This window comes from Melanerpes formicivorus, unplaced genomic scaffold, assembly GCF_026170545.1.
Source record: "Melanerpes formicivorus ecotype bairdi unplaced genomic scaffold, bMelFor1.0.p_v2 SCAF_16, whole genome shotgun sequence".
Classification (NCBI taxonomy): Eukaryota; Metazoa; Chordata; class Aves; order Piciformes; family Picidae; genus Melanerpes; species Melanerpes formicivorus.
The window spans coordinates 13,528,775-13,548,546 of NW_027142368.1; the positions used below are offsets into that span (position 1 = coordinate 13,528,775).

The 19,772-nt window shown below is 45.6% G+C and overlaps 1 protein-coding gene across 4 annotated transcripts in view; it reads left to right on the top strand.

Annotated features, from left to right (window-relative positions):
- The first annotated feature begins 265 nt into the window (after positions 1-265).
- The window catches only part of OSBPL5 (oxysterol binding protein like 5), a 129,035-nt gene continuing 109,528 nt past the window's right edge, over positions 266-19,772 (top strand). Inside the window, exon 1 of one of the 4 annotated variants that reach the window (XM_068148298.1) lies at positions 266-286. The gene's annotated coding sequence lies outside the window, so the exon portion shown is untranslated. Of the gene's footprint in view, positions 287-659; positions 915-9,828; positions 9,920-18,781; positions 18,854-19,772 lie in introns of those variants that run through there. The other 3 variants (XM_068148300.1, XM_068148301.1, XM_068148299.1) reach the window with 3 other exon arrangements.

Genomic DNA, 19,772 nt, shown 5'->3' on the forward strand with positions numbered 1-19,772 from the left:
GGTCCTGTGAAGTCAGGTCTCCCCCGAGGGGCAGGCACGCTGCTACCAGGGATGCGATGATTGGACTGTCCTCTTGGTGTGGAGGAGCTTAAGGGGTCCGTGCTGGCCATGGGGGTGATTTTTTGCTCCGGATACACAGGCGAGGCTGAGAGCGTGCTCGGCTGTGTGGCAGGGGCTGCACATTGCATGGGCGCCTTTCAGTCACGGCGCCGGAGGAGGCTTATGGCTGGATGCTGAGACCCAGTGCTGCTGCAGTTGGAGGGCTTCAGCCAGGGCATCTACCCAGGTTGCCTTTTCTCCGTTACCTTGCCCATGGCGTCGCGAACCCCCAGGGATGGCCGAGGGCTTGTTGGGGAGGGGGCTGCATAATTTTTGTGTGGGGTTGATTTAATTGTTTGTATTTTTTGGCATTATTTATTTTGCTCTGGCTTCAGCCTCTCACTGCATGGGGGAGAAGGAAGAAACAAACTCCAGGGGGGATAACAGCCCGAGCCGGGCCGGTGGGCCGGCGGAGAGAGGCCGGGGCGGTCCTGGGGGCGCTCCCGCTCCGCGCCGAGCCGATCCCACCCAGATTTTGTACGTTTCCTTTCTTTTTTCTCCTCTCTCTCCTTTCTTCCCCCCCCCTTCCTCCTCCTTCTATTTTTCCCTCTATTCCCCCCTCTCTTCCCTCCCTCTCTAGCGTGGTTGGATCAGTCTTTTGGTATTTCCTGCCGCCGCCGCCTCCCCCGAGCAGCTGTCCGGCTGCGGCCCGCCGCTCTGCGCTCTCCGTGCCGCCGGCGGACAGCTCGGCGCGGCCCACGCGTGTCCCCTCGGCCCCATCCCACGCGTGTCCCGGCGGCGATGCAGGCGGCGCGGCGGCGGGGCGCGGCTTGCTGAAGGCAGCGCCGCCCGGGGGGCTCGGCCGCCCCGACCAGGTAAGGCGCGCCGGGCTCCCCACTTCTCCAGCTTCGGGGCTGACTGTCTCCGAGCCCTTTACCCCCTAAAAGCCACTTTCACCCACCCCCAAAATTATCCTTCCCCAAATACCCTCACAAAGCAAGTAACCTCCTCCTCCCCCCAATTACCCCAATAAATCCATTCTGCCTCCTGCCCCAAGCCAGCCGCTGCTCTTGTGTGTACCCCACGCAGCTAGCCTTCTGATTTTTAAGCGTAACGTGGGACCCCGGAGTCGTCTTGCGAGCGGAGTGCTTTCAGTTAAAGGCTGAGCTTTGGCAGTCCTAGGAAGGTAGCCCTGCTGCTTTTGCCCACGCGTGGTGCCGAGGTTGTGTGTAGCGAGGCTCTTTTGCCCTTTCTGTTTGTGTCTGTTGCCGTTTGGGTTTTAGAAGTGGGTGCTGTGGGCTATCCCACTCTACATCAGGGCTGGATGGCTGGTGTTTGGCTGTCGTGGCGTGGGGGGATTGCAGGCTGTCAAGGTGACATCGAGTCTTTAAGACGTGTGGGCTTATCTGGTTGGTGGAACCCATTTTTAACATACTTCTTCCACGATGGTGAGGAAATAGTCAGGAGACTACACTGAGCTGAGTTCGCTACATGTGAGGACAGCAATTACCTTTCCTATAGGCATGCTGGAGATCATTTGCATAGCTATCTGAAAACCAGGTAGACCTGAGTTTGGAAATGCTTTTAGCCTGCACTACGCAAAGTGAAGCAGCATTCCCGGAAGAATAAATGCATAAGCACGTAAAACTGTCTGCTGGATCAGAAACCTTTAGAGAGCTACACAAACCTAAAGTGCTTAACATAAGTGAGGAGGAAACTTCTCTAAGCCGTGTAGCCACCTCATTGCTCCATCCGGCTGCGCCTGCATCTTTGTTGTCAAAATATTCCTTCCCTGCCTTTGCACTACTGCAAGGAGATAATAGTACTCAGCAATGTCTGTACAGCGTGGAGCAGCCCTGCATTGGACGTGTCCCCAGCTGCCACCTCTCCTCCTTGGCAGCAGGTTTCCAAAGAGGTGCGAGTGGAGAGGGAGGGAGATAAGCCTCAAGTCATGCTCTGCAGTGGCATCCCCTCTGCCTGGTGTTTTCTTGCTGTAAATGGGAAAGTTCTCCACAGAGCAGATTGTGATGGGATGGTAGGTGACCCTGAGAGGACATTCAGCCCAGCCTGGCGAGGAGGATGATGTCTGAGCTGGGCTGAAAAGGTGTGGGGCAGCAAGGCTGTCGGGTTTTGTTCTTTGTGATGCTTTTGATCAAGGTAGGGATGGCAGCTCTCTGAGTCAAGGTTAAAAATGCAGGCCCTAGTCCTGCTCACAGCCTGTTTTGATTGCCCTGAAGTGGGCAATGTGGACCTAAGGAGCAATTTAGTCATGGTGCTACACAAATGTAACTGAAAGGCAGATTTACTGCTGTAATCTTCTCATGGTACTTAATTTAATTTCCATGTGCTTTATTGCAACACTGATTCATCAGGTGAGTGGGAGGGAGGCTTGCACAGTACAGGTGGTTGAGTCTCCATTGCTGGGTTAGGGATTTAGCAAGGTGCTTTCTTGGCTACAGCAGGGAAAAATGGCTGTGTGTCTGATATGGTGCTATGGTTTGGAATCTGGGATATCTCTAGGGAAAGGCCATTCCTGTAATCTGTAAAGTGCAGTGTTGAAGTCAGTGTGCTGTGTTCAGAGCAAAACTCAGAGTCAGCTAATCCATATAATGTTCATAGATCATAAACATTTTAGTGACGCTGATGTGAACTGGGTTAGACTCATTTGTGTCTAAGAGACCTGTTACCTGCTGGAGGCAGTTGTGACATTGTCAGTGTCGCCAGTGGTAAAGGTCTTTTAAGACTGGATCAGGGGCTGAAGAGGCAATCATGAGACTGCCCTGGAGCATGTCAGCAGGGTCCTGCTTCTTCTGAGACATGGAACACAGACCTCCCTCAGCAACTGCACAGATTTGTGCTATTTGATCTCTTCTTATATTGGGGTGGGGTGGTGGTGGGGATGGCTGCATTTAGTGTTTCTTCTTCTGACCTCCCTGCTTTGGAGCATTAATAGCACAGTCTTTTCTCATCCAGAAATGCTGCTCCTCACGCCTCCACTTCTCAACATGAGATGTCTCTGGCAGCACATTGTAGGTGTTTGTGCATGCCTGCTGTAGTTACTAAGTTAAAGGACACACAAGCAGCCTGGGGAATCGCAACTGACAGTCCAAGTACCAAATACACATTCGTTTGGGTAGGAATGACAATGACCTGCTATGCCAGCCTGCCTCAGTGTGGGGCTGGGCATGCTTTCTCCTTGTGCAGGCTCCTGACTGTCATTGCTGGTGTTTGTGCTGTTCTTTCCAGAGCACCGAGCTTCTGAGACTGAACAAACTCCTCTCAGAAGCTGCTACGTGTGGAGCTCTCAGCCTTTCTCATTGAGCTGTGTGGTTGTGGTACATTTAATGGCACAGGGCTGTGTCTAAATCACAGCTTCTGCCCTCATCCCAGCCCCTCCCCACCACTGTGGCTCTTTCTGGCCATGTGATGAAGGAGGAAGGAGACAACCATCCTGAAAAACACCCTTTTGATAAGCAGCTGCTGAGCCTCTGCGGAAGACTAAGGAACGTGTACATCCTGGACAGACCTGCTGCTTTATTGCTCCAGAAGATGAGCTACTGAGAATTTTCTCCCAAATCCCAAGAGGCACCTGTCTGCATGCTGCCCTGGTTTTCCAGTCTCATCTTCCCATTGTACTTGCCTGCCTTCTTCATGTCTCCCCGCCTCATTGTGCTGGGTTGCTCTTCAGGAGCAGTTTTCCTGCCTGTGAAATTGACAAAGCCCGTGCTTCTGCTGTGATGCTAATTGGACACAGCACATTTTACCATACTGTATATTTTAGCCCAGCCTTCAGTTAGCAGCAGCTCTGAGCCTCTTCGTTGAAATGCTTCTGTCAATGGCTGCTCTAGAGGTGGTGGGAGCAAAATTAATTCATGGGTGTTCTCTTCCCAAGCTTGGAATGTGAGGTCAGGTGAGCCAGGAAGTAAGAAAAACTTCCCCAAATCATGCCTGCTGACCAGGAGCATTTTATCACTGAGGGATTCAAAAAGCTGAGGATTATTTAAATGGTTTCCACATTTCTGAACTGTTGTAATATAGTTTCAAGGTGTAGGGGTGTGGAGCTTGCACCAGGCTGTAGGTACTGTGTATGCAGCTGTGTAATATGAAACAATCACAGGATTAAAGGGGAATAGTCTGCAAAATTGGAAGCAGCTGACAGCAGACTAGTAGGAGTCACCCTTAAATGGTTTCTGCCCATCACAAAAAGAGAGTGATGTGAAAAGTGGATTAGTCTTTTCTAGGTTAGAGTAGTGCAGCTGCTTGTGTGGGTTGGGTTTTTGCCTTTCAAACTGCACAAAAGAATTGTGGACATAGTCCTTCTTCTCTAGTCTCCGAGTTTGATGTTGCATTTGTAGAGCTACAGTTGAAGTTGTGCCATGACTTCCTTTTGTACTGAAGGATTTATGGATGTGTCAATCAAATTCTTGATGGAAAAGGCTCTTTTCTTTGCTGTTTAATAAACAGCTAGGTGTATACCTTTTTGAGATGTGTCACTGAGGTCTGTGCTCTGGGCCAATATTGATAACCTTATCATGTTGGCAGCCTTCCTGGTAATGTTTTTGGTACGTGCTTTGTTGAACTCTCAGCCAAGCTTTGGGTTTCTTGGGAACTGGCTGTAGGGCTGTGTGAATTTGGTTTTTCTGGCAACCCAAACCCTATTACATCAGAATAAAATGAACCAAGTAAAAGAGAAGGACGCTTCCTTAATAAAGTGGGACATGTGCAGCTATTCTTTAGGGGTGTGGGGGGAAACTCCAACACCAAGTCGGCCTGCTTCCTCCTGTCCAATCCATCAGTGAATCAATCAATGGGAAGTTGTCCCCCCAAGGAACAAAGTAATAGCTATTTTGTGTGTATTCCCACAGCAGTGTGCTGCTGCAGCAGAGTCCCAAGGGTATGATGTCTGAATTGATCGGCGGAGGCTGAGATAAAAGCAGACTTGCTGCTTTTCTGTGAGATGTGGAAGAGAGGCATTGAATGATCAAATGTCTACTTCTGTGCTGAGTGGAAAGCTTGAATGTGAACTTGGTCCTTCTGCATCCTGGCACTCTGAGCACAAAAGCAGTCACCTGCTAGTTCTCCTTCAGTTTTCTCGCTGCAAAACCATGAGATTGCTCTAAGAGGAGCTTTCATTTCCATGCTAATGTGATTTGTTCCAGGCAACTCTTGGCTTCTTATTGCTCTTTCCCACCTTTAGTGCTGCAGAGACGGTTTGACTTTTGTTACCTGTGTTGTTTGATGGCATGAAGAGTGCACAGCCTATGCCAGCGTTGCACTGTTCAATTGTTTTGCTCTTTTCTCAGATTATGGCAGGGAATCCTCTCCTCACAGCAAACAATTGCCACATCCCAGCCAGGAGAGGAAGGGAGTTCTGTTGCGTTGCATGGTGCCAGTAACTGTAACTCTCTGTGGGTAATTTTGGCAGTATGAAAAGAACATTTTGGGGGTTTTAATTATTTTTTTTTCCTAAATATTATCTTTTTACCTTTTTTTTTCTTTTTTTCTATGGTATGACTTACAGCATCAGGAGAGGATAACTTTCATAGAGTAGGAGGAGCTGACTGAGCTTTATTGGTACTTTATCAAATGTTGCACTACTCACTCGGGGAGCTGCTGCTGCTTCATCTGTAAAATCCCTGGAAGCTGAATTTGAAATTGCCACTGAAATTAATGGGGGTCAGGGGAGTTATTCTGGCAAGCTCCTGGCATGGATGCATACAGATGAGATTTCCATTTAATAAGATGAATCTTTCTGTCTTTTCTTGCTGCGTTGATTTGAAAAGAAGCTGGCACGATGCTGCAAGCCTGACAGTTGCTGATACAGTGAATATTTCCCTCCCCCTCCACCTCCTTCTTACCTTACTAAGGAAAGGAAACTGGATTTGCAGATTATTTTATGACCTTTTCTTTCATATATGGGTCAAAGGCAGTTCAGGTCTGAACGATTGTTTTTTTTCCCATGGAGTTGTAAATCCTCACTTGGATTATGAAGGCTTTTTGTGAGCACTGAACACACCATACAAATTACAGCACTAGTGGGGAAGGCAGCAATTTTAGCTGCCTTCCATGGAGCTCTCTGTTATTGTCAATCTCAAGCAGGACACAGGTGTGTTGGGCATGAAAAACACGGTCTTTGTATTTTGGAATTTGCTTTAAAATAGACTTTCTTCTTTCCATTTTAACATCTGCTCATCTGGGCCACCTTCCTTGTCTTGCTCTGCCTTTGTGCCACTCAGTATCACAGTATAACTTAAGTTGGAAAGGACCTCGAGGATCATCGAGTCCAACCTATCAACACTCCTCACTGAAGGGGAGGTGTCATTTGCTAAGAATGGTTATAAATAGATTTTATTTATTCATTAATTTTAATCCAGGTTCAGGAGATGCAAACCAGGCCCCATCTTTTTTTAATGATCCACCCAGACTTTTTTGCCTGTAATCAAACCACTGTTACCACCTGAGTGTCTCCCTGGACTCCAGCTCTTGGGAGGCACGCTGACATACTGGACTCATTTATTCAGGCATTTATGCATTGCAGCAGGCTTGGGGAACTCTAGTTGTGGACAAGGTTGGAGGCTGTGTAAACCCAGCCCAGACTGTCAGGCATCTAACCTAATTTTTTCCAAGCTGGTATTCAGGTTCTGGCTTGTGGAAACCCTCAGCGTAGGTGCTGAAAGCTTTCTTTTCCAAGAGGGTGAGGCATGCTGAGAAGCTGGCAGGATCCCCTCACAATGAGTGTGTCTGAGATGTGTGGTCTCCTATTCCTGAGTGGCCTGAGAAGGTACCTGGCCCGGGTGTGTGAGCCCCAGCTTTTTCATTTTCTCTTATGCCTGCTTGGATTACATGTTCTCTGGTGTCAAGGTCTGTCTTTTAGTGTTAAGTTCACACAATACCTAGTGCAGGGTGGCCTTGGCTTCTGCAGGACTATTCTGTAATATAAACAAAAATAATCCCATTGTGAGAGCAAGGTACTGAATAACTCCTCCAAATTAGTTGAGAGAGCAGGTGCAACAGTGCCAGTTTTATTCTTTTCTCTGAACAGGTGCATCCTCATGAGGAAATAAAAGGTAAGCAGGGACCAAATGGGAAACATTGAGCAATAATGGACTGACTCAGAAGCAATTCACCCACAGTAATCCTTACAGTGCTCAAGATTCCCTTTCCCAGAAAAGCACAATGTGCTGTTCTCTGCTCTAAAGCTGTTGTCAGCTGCCATCACCCTGTTGGTATAAGCTTTGTTGATAGCCACAAGAAGCAGTTAGTGGAGAGCAGTTCTAGCATTGGCTGCTAATCATTGCTAAGGCTCTCCCAATTGCTGAACAATATAATAAAGTTGTTTCCTGCTTCATATTTTATTCCTGATGGCTGGTGTGTCAGATTTGTATTAAAAACATTGCTTGTTGTATCAGTCCAAGCATTACCAAGCCAGGGTTTGATTTCTTTTTGGCAACATAGGATAGCTATTTACCAAGAGCCCCTTCTGGACACCTCTTCAAGATGTTTTGTCTTTTCATTATTATTATTACTTTAAACAGACTGAGCTCCTAGGGAAGTTTTGTGTTTGGGATTTTCACATCCTTCTGTGGTACAGATCTGAATAGGCATGAAATCCTTGTCTGCACTTTGTCCTCACAAACTAAATTGCTCTGACTGCAGTGAGAGTGCTCTAAACAGGGACTTGTTTGTGCGAGCCAGTGTTTGCAGAACTGGATCCTCCAAGCTCTTCCCACTGAGCACTGTATATTTATTAGATGGCATGTAAATGCACATGGCTTCTTACCTGATTTCCTTCTGGCCTCCTGTGATGTTTTTGACATCCTGACATCCTGAGGTCTTGTGTTTTCCCCTTGACTTCACAGGAGCCAAGTGCTTTTTAGGCTGTGCGTCTCTCAAATCACATTAACACATTGTAAACTGGAGGGACCTTTGCTAAAAACACCCAAAGGCAATTACTTGGTTTGTGGTTTTGGTGGTGGTGTCATTTTGTAAGATGCAAATTCTTTCCTCATAACAGGGAAAGTTTCCTCAAAACAAGGAAACTTTGCTGAGGTGAATGGAAGCAAAGGGAGAATTGGTGCTGACATGCTGCCTGCACAGTGCAAAAAGGGACATGGTGCCATTCTTAGTGAGATTCTCCCATTTTCCCTTGGAGATGTAGAATTGAATTTGGAAATAGAACTTGAACAATTTTCAGCTGAACATCTTTCTTTTCTGCTCACTGAATAGACACAAACCCTTATTGTTTAATAGCTAGATTCACTTTTAACTGATAAGAGTTTCATAGAGGTAAGATAATAGCTCTGAAAAAGCCTTTTTTTTTTTTTTTTCCCCCTCGATTCTATTTAATTTACCATAATTATATTAAGTGCTTAATTGAAAGAGGCTTTTCTAGTTAAGATGAGGATAATGAATAGTTGTGCATTATTACCATAGCCACAATGGGGAAAGAAAGAGATTTAAGTTTTGCTCCAGCAGAAAGAAAATCTGCATCGAGGTAGGCCTTAATAATTTATTTTCCCCTCTCTATTGCTGACTCCCAGGTTTTGCTAGAAGAGCTTTCTGCCCTTTGCACCTCAGGGACACTTGTTGTTTTGAAAGGAAACAGCAGGCACCACAAGTGCAAATGGCTGTGGAAATAGAGTGAAGAAGCAGATTGCACCTTCAAGCTATGCCTGGAGCTACGTGAGCAGGGGCAGTGTATGGAAAATGCTATTGCAGGAGGCAGCTCTGAAGGCCATGGCTCCCCAGAGGCCCTGCTCCTTCTGTGCTTTGCCTTGCAGAGCAAGGTGGAGTTTGCTGCAGTTTTCTGGTTGCAGCAAGTCACAACAGCTCAGGTCCCCAGGCTGGTTGTGTGGGTGTGTACCAGCTTGCCACACCATCCACCAGCATCTGCTTCTGCTGCTCTCCTTCCCTGGCTGGAACTGTGGGCAGCTTGTGCAGATGGTCAGATCCCTCTGGCTCCCTTTGAGTGCCTCAGCAGATTGCAAGGTGTGTGGAGTTGTCCAGTCTGTGTAGAAACTCACCAGCTCTTTGTTTTGGCATGTTTGGTATCTTTATGCTTTTAATGTAAGCACAGCCAGCCTCTGCATGTGGATGAAAGTGATTTCTTTGGGACAGGATTTCAGCAGGTCTTCTGCAGCTGAAACTCTCAAGGGGAAACCCAAACTGCGTTCCCTTGTTTATTCACTTCTGCACCCTGGGCTCCAGCACACCACTTCTGTGCAGTATTCCCTCCACTGGCTTTTCTCACTGTCCTGCTAGGAGTGCTGCCACACTGATCCACAGGGACTTGTCCTGTTTGAAGATTTGTCTCCTGGGACTTGTACTCAGGCCAGTCTCTTATCTCTTGGAGTATGTGTGTGATTCTACTTGACCCTTGGGATCTGGTCCGACTGTGAACCCCTGGAGAAGGGGTGAATTATGCATGACTTATTTAATCTCTTGAGCATTCCAGTCCCCTGTCTAAAAAGCATTAAGCAATATGGGGCTTTTTGCTTGGTTTAATAGAGGCTCTGTGTCAGCCTCACTTGAACTTCAGAAGGCTGAGCATTTTGAGCACTAAAAGTTCATGTCCTTCCTCCAATTTCCTTGGACTGCAGTAGGAGAGGCTTACACCAATGTAAGCAGTCTCTGCTCTAGGGTCAGAAATACTCCAGATAAGTATTCGGGTTTTTTCCCTTCCCTCCCCCAGTAATTTGGTACTTCTGGATTCAGACAGGTTGAGGCAATGAAGGTAGGATAACTTTGTGGTTAAAGCATCTGGCTTTGGATTCAGGAGATCAGTGTTAGTTCCTCCTTCTATCAGAGGCCTCATGTAGCTGTGGGGAAGTTGGTTGCACCCCTGTGCCTCTGCCTGCACTGGAAAAATCATGAACGAAGCGTAAGTTTGGGGATTGGGTTTGGGTCTACAAGACTCTGCTACGAGGGTAGGAGGAGGGTCTGATGTCTTTCTCTGGGTTATTTGGCTGTGTCTTCTGCCCTGTTCCATCCAGAGTGTGCCTCTTTACTCTCTGAATGAAGCTAGTGAGAAATCTTCAGACCCACCTTTTTCTTCTTCTTTTTTTATTGCCCCTTTTTCGTTGTTTTGCTTTTGTTGTTGTTGTTACTCTCTTTGCTTTCATTTGATGTCAAAATTAAGTGGTGAGTTAAGTAGTGTAGCTCTTGATAGTGTTTTGAAGAGGAGCTGAGCTGCACACACACAGTGGGTGCCATAGGAAGCCATGAATTAAGCCATAGTATTTTTAATGGGTGACCCTACTGTGCTCTGAGCTGTTGGCTCAGTGAGTCTGTCTTAGATGAACTGCAGATGAGACTCCCAGTGCTGTCAATGTCTGTACCGTTTAGTTTGGAGTACCGGAAAATGAAACAGCATATGAAATAATAAAAAGGTTTATTTTATTGCCAGTCAGTAAAGCAGGTTTTTTTCTCCAGGCTGATTAGGAAATGGACCTTAGAAGAGTTAAATACAGAATAAATGTGTTGTTTAGGGGTTAGAAGTGATTAACAAGAAACGTTGGCTTGTTACCCTGTTGCTGGCTACCTTGCTGACTGCTTGCAGTGCTGCGAGGTACAGGCAGCCTTGAGGAAGGCTACAGCACTTAGCATGGTGAATTTGTAAGGTGGTCAAAGTGCTCAGGTAGGAAGGCTGAAGTTTGCCTTTGGACAATTCAGCTTTTCTTTGCATCCTGGATTTTAAAGCCAAAAGTGTCCCTGTTGATCTCATTTATGAGTTTGTATCTGCAAGCCAGAGGATTTTAGGCTGGGATTCTTGCCTCACATCTAGTACGTTTCTGGTTGAATTACAGCATGTATCTTAGGTATCCTGTGCATTTTAATTCTTGTTGGTGATTGTTTTGTGCTTTTCAGCAATGTGTGAACAGGGTAATTATCTTTGCAATAATAGATGTGTACTTTCTCTCTAATCTGGCTTTTTCCTAGCTTCATTTTTCCAGCTTCCTGACATCTCTTCCCTCTGAGTAATTGCAGTTTATGTTCAGGTGACGCTGTAAGTGTCTTTGATTAGTTAAGAAGGTTGAACACCTTAAATCTCTCATTGCAATTCATTTAAGACCTGGAGACATCCTTGTGAGTTTTTTTTTGCGGGGTCCTCTCCAATTTTTCATGATTCTGTATTTCAGATAAAGATTTCATGTGATGTGCCAGCAGTGATCTTGCATCTGCCACAGAGAGAAGTAAAGCTGCATTGTGGCTCTTGCTTTTCTTGTTCCTTCCCCCCCACACTTGTTTGTGCTTCTAAGAAGTGGCTGAGCCCTGCTCACCCACAGTATTGCACTTGGCATTCAGACTCTGTTGGTTATCTGTAATTCTTTATAAATCAAACCATTCTGGAAAACGAAGGTATGTGTCCAGACAGAGACGAGGGGGTGTTTTGGTCTGGTATTTGGCAACACAAGGTTATTTATCACAGATTGTGCTCTCTGCACTTTAATAGTCTGATGACATTTTGCCAGTAATAAAAAAGGTCAAAGAAGAAAGTTGCTTCATACCAATCATAGCATTTGATTGTTCTTGTTGTTAAACAGAGCATGGCTTCCTTGAAACAAAATTCCAGATATCCACAGCTTTGGACAAGATGAATTAACAGCTGATACAAATGCAGAATCCTTTCTCTGCAGCTGCCCCTGTTCTAATGGTTTGTGCTTTCCTGAAGCCAGGTAGAGGGAAGATGGAAGGAAAATGTTTGACTGGAACACTGAATACAACAGCAAAAAGAAATGATCAGAAGTTGATACTTGGAAAATGAGGCATTAAGTTGATTTAGAAGGCTGCTGGAATCATCTCTCATGCTCACAAGATATTCCTCATATTTAGCAATAGTTTTCCATGTTACCTATTGAGAATCCTCTGTTATGTCCAGAGGGCAGCATTTTGGTGAAATAGAACATTACATTTTTTTTCTCATTTTGCCTCCAAACTTCCCTATTGATTTTTGTCTCCAAGATGTTTTGGTTTGATGCTGCAGTGCTGTTTTTGTTGTAACCCCCAAATGGCCCTTACCGATACAGAAGTCATGTTGGAGGCATGGCTGTGGCTTAAATGTAGCAGATGAGGGTTGGCAGTCAAGCTGAAGATGCTGTGACCCTGGTCATGACCGGAAGCTTGGGTGGGTGCAGGGGAGATGGAAGGGAAAGGTGTTGGTTGGCTCCTCACAGGGTTACTGTGTGGGAGAAGCAGGCACTTGTGATGAGTATTAGTGCTGGGAATTAGGGTAGTTTGACTTGCACAGAGGCAGCAGAGCTGGTACATTTTTGTTGAAAGAAATGAGCAAAGGGCAGTGCTGGGTTGTTTCTCTCATAAGGAGACATTTGCTGCTACCCCTCCTTAAAGCATCTCTGTAGGTATCTGAGAGTGTGTGCCTGGAAAGCTGGATTATAACAAATTACATGGCTACGGTGGACAGAGGAATTGTGTGCTGCAGTCCTTGCTGCCAACCCCCTCTCAAAATGAATTTGAAAGTAAATACTTTCAAAAAAGGAGTGTTGAACAGTCTGTATTGGGGGAAACAGCATGTGTAGTCTCTGTAGTGAGCCAGGGTTGTTAGCATTTTAGTGTCATTACATGAAGGTCCTGTGGGCAGAAGCTGCATCTTTAGCTGCCCAAGAATTGCTATTAATTGGTGTTGGGAACAAACCAGATCCACTTGAAATGGGTTTATTACAAAAAGGGCTGGTTTGCTGTTTGAATTAGCAAAGCACTCTTGGGCAGCTCAGAGGGCTTTACCCTTTTACAGAGCATTGTGTGTGCTGGGACTCTGCAGGCATTGGTCCTGGCAGTGGCTGCTGTGCCACAAAATGCAGAAATGTGCTGGAGCTGGAACGAGCCACTGACTCAAGCATCCCCAGCTTCCTGCCATCCCAAGGAATATGGGCAGTCACATTCATGCCTGCTTCTCTAAACTTTTATATTCATATGTTGTTAAAGCTTATTATGCTTGTGCAGAGTAACAGAGTGTGTTTCTGTACTTGCTTTCTACCAAACACGTTGCTCTTCTTCACCCAGCAAATGTGTGCAGAGTACCTAATCAGACTTATTAGAAAAGCCCTAAGCAGAGGAAGTACAAAAATCTTGAGCTTTACTTTTAAAGTATCTTTTCCTTAGCATGACTTACATCTGGAGGTCATCCTTTCCTCTGTAGGATCATTCCTACTGTAAGAAAGGATGTAGAAGTTTTCCCTTGTGAAAGCATCCGGCGTTGCTCTGTTTGGCCTTGTGTGCTGCTCAAGCTCTCTGGACTACATCTCTCACAAAATGCAGTCATTTCCTCTCTTAAAGTCTTTGTTTAGCCAGCACTGTTTGGGCAGGCTGAGAGATAAAGGTTGAAGCTGTGACTGAGGCTGGAGAAATGGTCCTGATCTTAGGCAGGTCTGAGGTGAACAGGAAGGGAGCAGGTGGGCAGGATGCTCTGGGGCAAACACATTGTGTAATGCTGGTGCCTGTGTACACAGGAGAGTGATATCTTTCTTGCAAGTCTGTCTTGATTGATGTCACATTTCTTGTTTCATCAGATACCAGTGTTATCTCATCCTGGGAATTTCTGTGGCTTGTCTCCACCCCAGCTGAAAATGGGACTTAATGAGCAGCTTCTGGAAAGTGGGGAAGAAAGTACGTCACGGTCCACCTCTGGTTTTGTTCACAGCTGATTTACTGGGCCTTTTCTTGATATTTTCACTAGGTCTTCATAGCCTTTGGATGGATTGTTAACCAAAAAGAAAAATCCCATTTATCAGGTTGTGTTTTTCTATATAAATGTAATGCAAGGAAATGTCTTTCATTTGTACCTAACAACTCATAATAAATCAGGCAGTTACACAAATATCAGAGGCTCAGTGGTCACAGAAAAGAAAGACAGAGCTGAGGCAGGGTAATATCAGTGCATTCAAAACACTTTGGTGTCTTCATTTAGGTGCTGTTAACCAAGGGTGAGTTGATGTGTCAGTGCTAGAAGCTGCCAGCATAGATGCCTGTCTCCGGGAATATATTCCGGGGACTGATGGATTAAGTGATGTTAAGAAAACAAAAGGAATGCTTCAGCAAATCTCTTTATTAGTAGTAATAAATTCCAGATTAAAAATTGCAGCCCCAGTTAAATCAAGGTTTAATTAGATTTGCAGTAGTCCAGAGCCTTTAGTTTATTTCCACAGCCCTCTTCCTGCTACTTCAGACACCTCCGTCAGGTAGACACATTTCCTTCAGCCTCAAACGGTCACAGCTTCCCAGGAGAGTTGCTCTAAACACTTTCAAAGGAGGTGATAAATTGTTTCCAATCTCTTGTAACCTTGAAATTGATTTTTAAATATATATATATATTTTTTTTATTCTATAAATCCATTCAGGCATTGATTCTATAAATCCATTCAGGCATTGATTCTATAAATCCATTCAGGCACTGATCCCACGGAAATCATCGAGGGCAACTGATGGGAATGAGAAGTAAATCAGGCCTATGGGTCGTACTCACAGCTTGAACATGTATCTTTGTATACATCTGTGCTTTCACTCTGGTCCTCTTTTCTCTGAGCCATGCACCTTCATGGACTGGCAGTGTGATGCCAGAGGGTCTAGAATGTCAGGGACCTGACGTGTTTGTTTGTAGGTGCAAGCAGGACATGCCCTATGTGAGGTGTTTGATGAATTTTCCAGCATGCAGGACAGCATCTGCTCTATTTGTGTAAAATGATGCAAACTGTGTGTAAAATTGGAACAGAAAATCTTCCTCTCTCTGCCCCAGGGCATGCTGAGCTCAAGTACCTTCTGATGAAAAGGTTTCCTTCCATGAAGTTTTATTTGCATCCTGGGACGCCCCACTGAGGTATATATTCCCCACCATCCCTCTTGGGGCAAGGAAAGCTGTCAGCAGTGATACAATGGCTTTTATAGAAATAAATAGCAGTATTCTCCAGAAAAATTCCCATTCCTTGCAGGATAAATGAAGGCTGCCCTGGACTGCTGTAATTTGTATCCTTTCCTTTTCCAGTGCATGGGGAGAACAGCAGCGTGCCTGCTCGCCACCCAGAGATCTGCTGTGCCAAAGCAAGTAATTGCAGCACGTGGCAAGCAGAGAAGGCACCAAGGTGTGTGATGGATGACCCCTCTTTCCCTAAGCAGCAAGGAACATTTGTGAGAAGCTAGTAGTAGACTGTGGTTGAAATGGCCCATTCACTCCATAAAATTCCCAATCAGGTTTCCCAGCAGAGACTTGAGCAGAAATCATGACAGATAAATCAGGTTGGCACACCTGGTTGTGGGCCCACATCAGGCCATGTTACCATTATGTCTTCAGTGGACAAAGTCAAGGAAGAATTCATTATGTGATGTCTAACATTTCCCCCAGCTCCTTCCCTTCTTACATCTGCCTCAGTTCATCTGAAATGGAATGCTTGGGCTCTTGCATTACTGTTGAGATTTGATGCTGCATTGCTGTCCCAAAGTCCTTACCCTTGATTGGGGCAAGATGCTGCTCAAACAGGGCCCAGAGGGCTGCTGGTGGCGAAGGGTAATAAGCTGGATGGAGAGCTGGAGCATGGATGTGGATGAGTATGGCTACTGAAGAGCACCTCAGAAGTGAGAGCAGTTACAGCTAGCTCCGAGGGTGGAGGTAGGCTCCTGCTCTCTAATTGCAAAGGCTGATGTTTGAATTGCTGCTACTTGCTTCAGAGCTGTGCTCAAAATTAAGAAGGCACTTCTCAACAGTGGTATTTTACTTCTTTCTGTCACCTGCTTTCTTTTTAATCGTCCTGTGCTGGGATTTACTGAGGGAGGCTTCCTGAGCTATGTAAATCCCTTGGAAGGGTGGCTTCCTAACTCCCCTGGAGGTGATTTGAAGTTCCTTCTCCAGTGACTACTCAAGCTGATCTCATGGAAAGCTGGCCCATCTCCTTCCTGTTGCATAAACCAAGGGACATCCCTGGAGGCCAGGTGATTGCTGTATGGAAAGCAAGAGGAGGGAGTGTGCACATGGAGGCAGAAGAGAAAGCCTGTGTTTGTGCAGTGAGGTGGGACATTGAGCTGTAGCCCTTTGAAAATTACTGGAGGGAGAGTGATCAAAACTGCCCTATTTCAGAGCTAGTAGTAATTCTTCCAGCTATGTTCCAAATTTAAGTGAGGCAAAGACCAATTTGAGACTCAAGAGACAACATATGACTAGATGTTCCAAATTAAAGCTCTGCAGGTATAGTCAAAATAGCTGGGGCAGTGCTTCTCAAGAAGTACTTTGCTCATCCACTGGTTAGGAATGGTATTAAATGTCCAGGAAAACATTTCCAGTCTTGGAGATCCTGAAGCTGTTTGAAATTGTGAGGCTAGTTGTTGTTGTGTTGGTTATTCTGTGCTTGGGTTGGTGTTTTTCAATGTTTGTTTGGGTTTGGGGCTTTGGTTTTGTTTTGTTTCGGTGTTGTTTGGGTTGGTTTGTTTCTTTGTTTTACTAACAAACTTCTTTTTATCAAAGCAATCTCCAGGTTTAAAAGGAAAGGGGGAAAAAAGCCCAAACAACTGTGAAATTGATTAGAAATCAGCAAACCATAGCAGCCCTGCTTAAAAACTTTTACCCTCTGAAACCTTTCAAATTTATGAACAGTAGCTTTAGTGCCAGAGGAAGCTGTTTGCTCAGTACAAGAGCAAAATATGTTGGGCTTAACTCTGACATAATCCTTGGGTTGGCTCATAGGCCTCTGCTGGCTTCTAAACTATGTGGATACAAGCAGATAAGAGCGTGGCTGTAGGTTTGTTCATAGGAAGTGGTCAGTACCATAGAATCATAGAATTGTTTGGCTTGGAAAGGACCTCTAAGATCATCAACACACCTGTAGTCTGGAAGTGTGGTAGCTTTGTGTGCCAGGTGATTCTCCTGGGCTGCTGCATCTCCCCTCTCAGGAGCCAGGTAAAGTATAGAGCGATGTGGATCCCTGTGGCTGGTACCTGGAACAGTGTGCTTGCAGGTGTCTTAGTGCTGAGCCCTGCTTTCTTTCACCTAGTGTAACTGGCAGACTTTCTTCAAGATAAGATTCTTGCCAAGTGATGTGGTGGTAATTAAAGACACTGTTATACATTACGTCCTCACTATTGTATATTATGTACTCAGTGGAGGAAGACAGGAAAATAGGTGAAGAAATGCTAGCTTTGAAGAAGAGGAGTGGTTGTGCCAATTATCTTGGATGAGCTGTTCAGTGACAGTTAATCCATGTGAGTGAAAACAAGCCCTCTGTGATGCTGTGCCAAGGTCAGGAATTTGAGCTGTTTGGAGAGTGAAAGTTACAGTCTTGCAGATTAAAGCTCCTTAGAAGAAAACATCTTTATTGCATAAATTGAAGCAGAGGTTTTCTAGCTCTGTCATCCATATAATCTTCTCCCCTTGATGCCCAAAAGTGAACCACGGCAGAGCAGAGCTAAGACTTCCTCATATGAAGTGTCCAGCAGCACAGGGTATAATGCAGAGGGTTTGTGGAACTCCTCTTACTGTGGCTATGCCCAGTGTGTGCAGTTGATGTTCTGGGAGAACAACTACTGCAGAAACACATTTTTGCCATCAGTGGTGACAACAGAGCTGCATTGAGTTACACCACCTGGAGCTCCTCCTCAGTATGCTGCTACATCTTTACCAGGTGGAAAATGATCAGGCTCAGAACGGTGACGGACTGTTTTGTCCATGTTTTCTCATTTTTCAAATAGGATTGAGTCAGCACTTGATGTTTTGGAGGCTGAACTACATTTGCAATACAATTCTCCTAGCAGCTGGTAATTTGGGGTCTCTGGTTCATCCATATGAATCACACTGTTGTGCAGACCAAGGTCATTTCCCTCTCTCTCTCTGCCCTCTGTCTGTCTAACCAGACACCATCTCCTAGACATATTTTTTTTTAAATGGCTGTGAAACAATTTTCAGTTCACTTCCTATTTGGGTTATATGTGTCTGTCTGTGTCCCCCTGCCTACCCCCTGGTTATTGGCAGATACATTACAGAGGCTATCTAGAAACTGACATTTCATTTTAGTCTCTGGAAAAGAATGCTGTAAATTCCCTGACTGACTGCAGTTTGTAGGACATTGGCCTGTGATGATGACCAAGGAGATGCCCCTTTATTGCAGTACATTGCCTTGCTGCTGTGTAATCACACCTTGCTGCTGTGTATTGTGCTATCCATGGCACAGCACAAATTCATTACTGTCTGTATGTAGCTTTTTACTTTAACATAGTCATTTTGTATAAGCGGTACTGTTTTGAAGCAGAGATTGCTGCCTCTTCAGTTGCCTGTACAGATGAGCATCTAGGGTCCTGGATGTGGAATCTCATTATCCACTTACATTGGTGTGCTTGAAGGAACAAGACCATCACACATAAAATGTCATCATACATTATACTTGTCTTTCCTAGAGTGTGTGTGCATAGAAGGAATTGATGGCCTTAAAACCATCTGAGTGTTAAGGGCTTTTTCACTGCAAAGAACATGTTGGATAAATTGGTCCTTCAGAGATGAAGTGTTGCTGGAGCTCAGCACCATCAGTACTTGCAGCACAGTGTGAAAGCAAACACTGAGGCCCTGGATTCCTTTGCCAAACAGGATTGCTGTGTTCCGGGCAGCCCCGCCAGTGGGTGCCTCCACCAGCCTCAAGGTCACCCGCCCTTTGCAGCGTGGGTGCTCTGGCTGCTGGCCTCTTCTCTCCTCTGCTCTCCACCACAACCTGATAAATTAGTCCTTCCAAGTTAATTTGTTGTGGGAAATGGCTCCCAGCAGCTTCTTTCCTTATTGCTGATCCATCCAGGGAAAATCGCTGCCACTTGACTCCTTTCTAACCTATCCGTAAGTAACTTTTATTTATCTCTCAGTACTGGGCTTGCTTTTTTCCCTTCCTGTTTTTTTGGGATGATACCCCCTTCTGTCACTGAGGCACTCTAAGCTTCACTAATGTGTACCAAATGTGCTGGAAACCCAAAGGGCTGTTTTCAGTCAGGGGTAAAAGGCTGTTGTCAAACAGTAGGATTTTTCAAGTGGAAATACCCCACTGCTCACATCTAATTGAAGCCAGGCTCTTGTACATAGCTCTGCTTACACTGGGATCTGCCAGTGCCGAGAGCTGAGAGTGCAGGCCCACCCTGGAAGGCAGGATTGGTTTTAAGGTTCTGAGGTTTGGGGGTTTTTAACTGTTTGTGAACAGAAAAGCTGAGATTTGCTCTGAGAAATCTGTGTGAGCATCTCTGATTTGCTCTGAGAAATCTTTGTGAGCTTCCCTGATAGGGGATCAGTCTGATCAGTTTTGGGGATGAGGGTCAGGGTTCCCTTTGCTGCTGCCTAACACAGATGCTTCCACCACAACAAGCACCAGTGCTGGGTGTGTGAACCAAAGCCAACTGGGCAGAAGGGCAATGCGAATCAGATGAGGCAGGTTCTTGAACAGATTGAGCTCTATGCTTTACTAAATCAGTACCTAAATGTCAAATTCCTTATGAATACCAGGCAGTGTGCAGCTGCATGGAGCTAGTGTAGCTGCTGGGTGGGAGAACAGGATTGAGCTGTTCCCTCATGAGCCAGAAATATGGTGGTCGTGCTTCTCCAAAGGAATTATCCATGCTTCCCACCCCAGTCTGAGACAATGGGTCACCCCCTTGTTACAAGGTGAGGAATGTGTCTAGTCAGCACTGGGGGAAATCCTGGAATAATCCAGAAGTGCCAAGTGTGCAAACACAATACCAGCATTGGCAAATCGTTGTGAATAGCTTGG